The sequence below is a fragment of the Diuraphis noxia genome, unplaced genomic scaffold (assembly GCF_037042655.1).
Source record: "Diuraphis noxia isolate RWA-SAM2 unplaced genomic scaffold, SU_Dnox_SAM2 contig0004, whole genome shotgun sequence".
Taxonomy (NCBI): domain Eukaryota; kingdom Metazoa; phylum Arthropoda; class Insecta; order Hemiptera; family Aphididae; genus Diuraphis; species Diuraphis noxia.
Genome location: NW_028301714.1, coordinates 20,260,834 through 20,264,987, shown reverse-complemented (window position 1 = coordinate 20,264,987; position 4,154 = coordinate 20,260,834). Strand labels below are relative to the sequence as shown.

The 4,154-nt window shown below is 28.1% G+C and overlaps 1 non-coding gene across 1 annotated transcript; it reads left to right on the top strand.

Moving 5' to 3' along the window:
• Positions 1-3,756: 3,756 nt before the first annotated feature.
• On the top strand, positions 3,757-3,875 carry LOC149055826 (5S ribosomal RNA). Its single transcript, XR_016191818.1, has one exon. It is a non-coding gene; the product is annotated as a 5S ribosomal RNA (ribosomal RNA).
• Positions 3,876-4,154: the final 279 nt, after the last annotated feature.

Below are 4,154 nucleotides of genomic sequence, written 5' to 3'. Positions count from 1 at the left end.
ATGCTAGTGTTACACCTCCGTTAAAATCGGATAACGTCTACCTAAGCTTAAACAGCGAAAAATGTGAAATTTTCGCCAAAACTTTAGAAAATAATTTTGCACATTGTATTCGTGTTGCATTACCAAACAAAAAACACCCAGGACACGATCTCATAACAAATGCCTTATTAAAAAAAATCCCAAAAAAGTAATCACATATTTGTCTATTTTATTCAATGCATTAATAAAAATCAGCCATTTTCCAACTGAATAGAAAATAGCCTCAATTATAATGATAAAAAAAAACCTGAAAAAGATAACACAAACCCTAACAGTTATCAGCCCATAAGTCTACTATCTTCAGTCTCAAAAATATTCGAAAAAATAATATACACCAGATTAATAAAATATCTAAATGCAACCGAAGCCATTTCGTATTATCAATTTGGTTTTAAACCAAAACACTCAACTACTCACTACTTGTGTTGTCAACAAGTCGATCCCCACGATAACAACAGCGTCATCTGTCGTCGTTATCATTAACTTTTGACGAACACATGAAAAACTAGTCACCCGTGTCTCTGATTATTTTCTCCACTAGATAACTCTGCTGTATACTCTACGTTTTATCAATATTCACCTGATACGTTGCATGTATAGGACTTTTAAGTCCATTAACGTTTTTTGGTGTTCACGACAGTGCCGTATTTAGGGATTTGTCATGTGGGGGATCTAGAAAATTCCGATAATTCCCCCTCCCCCCCATTACTCTATATTCAGTAATTATACCATATTTATAAAACATTTTAATATTTTTGAGTTTTTAATTATTTATTCCATATAATATATATTTATATATCATCAACTTCATAATAATAATAAAACCATAATTAACTAACAAATTACTTATATAAACTGTTCACTAGTAAAATAATAAACTTTCTGACATACTTACTACTTAACTACTTAGTTAATTATTCATGATTACAACAATATAAAATTTAACTTTATATTTTAAGTGTTATAAAAAATAAACACGAGAACGTACATGAACTGCTAACTATTTATTGTAAATTTAAATAATATTTTATTGTAATAAAACAAGATAAAAAAACAAAATCTAACCGCCAAGAAGTTAGCTATCGACATTTCATCAATAATTGCATCCACATTGATGGGTATGTTCCGATGAATAGGCATAACAAATCAACCTCCGTCATCGTTATTACTTATTACTTTATTAGTTATTTATTATCTCAGCTATCATTTAGTTAATTTGAATAACACTAGAGCGTTTATTCAATAATCAAGAACTTGATATTTTTAAACGATGTTCAGTACTAAGTTGATAACAAAAAAAATCATAATATTAATCATAGACTATGATATTCATTGAAAATGTTACTGAAATTACTGTAACTGAAACTTCAAAAATTGTTTATAAAATCCTTCGTTTCGTATGAAAAAAAATTAACATGTACGAGATATGAGTCAATATAGGACTATAGGAGAGGTCCGGACCCCATGGACCTCTCCCACATTCGTTAATACGCCGCTGGTTCACGACGAATTGTACAGTGAAATTAAGCCAGTTCACCACAACTATAGATGTACTCGTAATTTGTAATACGTATCTGTGAACTGTGATAATAATATAAACACTTAATATCTATCATTTTGTGGTTCATTCAATCACACAGATGAAAGACATAAATTATATAACTAAAATTATGACAAAATATTGGTAATATAGAACCTACTTATAAACAGGAGTGGATTGGATCAACAGATACTTGAGAATTTTTCACAGTAGGTACTTCTTATTTTATGCCAAAAAAATTATGAAGATTTTTAAAAAAATTTCCAGGACATTTTTTTCCCTACATAGGCATATACGTGAAATGAAAAGTTATTGCTTTAAAAAAAGCATCCTCTAAATCAATTTTTTTTTTGTGACCTGCAACTATTATATAGCATTTAACTAGCATAAATTATTCTGATCTATATCGAAAACGTTTTTATACCAAAAATTCAATTTTTTAAATAAACTATTAGAAAATAAAATGAATTATCGGCATTGCGTGTAGCAATAAGGGTAAGCCCCTAACGTCTGCGTACGCCTATTTTGTGAGTGACTATAGCTGTGATAGTTTACCAACATGGCGACATGTACCTATTTATTAAGAAAACAATAAATTTGTGGGAAATTTGTCGTAAGAAGGATTGTAATTATTTTAGATGTCTATAATTGAAGTACTTAATGTTATTTTAGAAAGTGACTTTTAAAGACAACACTACTGCAAGCAGAGAAAAAAGTTATTTAGAAAATAAAAATATGTAGGATTAGTAGGAATACAGATTTTTCGTGTTCATTTTGTTTATATTGTACATTGAATGAAAGTAAACAATGAGATTTTATTCTTATGGACTTATGATATTGGAAATATATATTCTATACTTTAATTTTTTTCTGCATGTACTATACTAAATAATAAAAAAAATATTAAAATAATCGACTAATATCAAATCTATAAAAACATATTGTTACTGAAAAAGCTTATTAGTTATTAAATACAAAAATCATAACACTAATAATTTAAATTATTCACATTTATATTGTTAGGTTACTCTTAATATTATAAATTTCTAGATTTGTAAAAAAAAATGAATTATTCCGATTAAGTCGGTTACTTAATAGTATTTTCTCGCGCCGAATTTTCTTCCCAATTCATCCTTGCAGGTTAGGTTAAGCATGCTTACAACTAACAAGTTGAATTTATTTTACTCTTCACAACATGAATGAACCCATTTTAAAGGATCTAACCTAATCATTTTATAATCATTTCATAAAATTTAACACTAATATTTCCATAAGTTTTGCTTCAAATAGCTATAGAGGAAATTTGAAGCGTCATTATAGGAAACATGTTTTGAGTTTTAAATTTTTATGAAATCGCGTAATGATAACGATTTATCCTCAAACTAGGTATATGTATATCTATTATACGATAGTATAAAGTATTATGAATTATGATAACTACATGCAATGTATTTGGAAAAATTGATCAACCATGCCTCATTCAAAATGCGTCCTAATTGAAAAATAATTTATTTGTTTCAAAATAGAATATATGACAATATTTAAATATAATATATCCTAGGCTGACAAATCATCTCCGTTCAGAATCGTTTTTCGTATACAATGATACCTATCATTGCATTCAAATTTAATCCCATCCATTACAGTAACCTACGGTACAGCAGAGCGACATCCACGAATTACCCGCTTTTTTTTTTTTGATTGTTAGAAATTCAAAATACAGCTTTTTTTTAATTTTTAAAAATCAAAAAAAAAACGATAGTGTTTTTTTTATTATTTCTATTGTAGGCCATTTAAAAAGAAAGCTATGTCATATTACATTGAAAAAAAAAACTGCACTACATTAACTGCATTATTCTGAATTCTGAATTCCAATTAATTTAAATAATAATGTAGTACTTAGGGCCAGTTGTACCGTCTCTGATTAAAGTTAACCGGAGTTTAATCGGCCGAATTTGCACGGTTAAATATCTGTTATCAGTTGATTAAGCGTAATCGAAGTTAAACCGTAGACGGTACAACTGGCCCTTAATGTATGATATTCGTGGATTGTGTGCGGTAATAATTAAATATTAATCTGTGCTGATAATGTCCAAACGTTATAATAATTTTAAAAAAACAGTAATAATATATTTTTAGTATTTAATATAATTAAAATAAATTATAACCTTATCAACGCCAACGACCATACCACGTTGAATACACCAGTTCTCGTCCGATCACTGAATTTAAGCAACGTCGGGCGCAGTTAGTACTTGGATGGGTGACCGCTTGGGAACACTACGTGCCGTTGGCATTTTTTTTCTAAATTTTACATTCATATTATTATATAAGTGCCTAAAAACCAAAAACGATTTTTACTGACCTCAGTTACCTTTAAAATAATTAATACTTTTAAAAAAATGTATGGTTTTTTTATATACCAAAAATTATATTGTATAGTTCCAATTTTTCAGTTTTTACATCTAGTAATTCATAATTTAAATCAAAATATCTCATAGGTACAACGCCAAAAATCTAAAAAATTATACAGAACGCATTATTAATTATTGATATTTTCGGTTAGAAATTATTC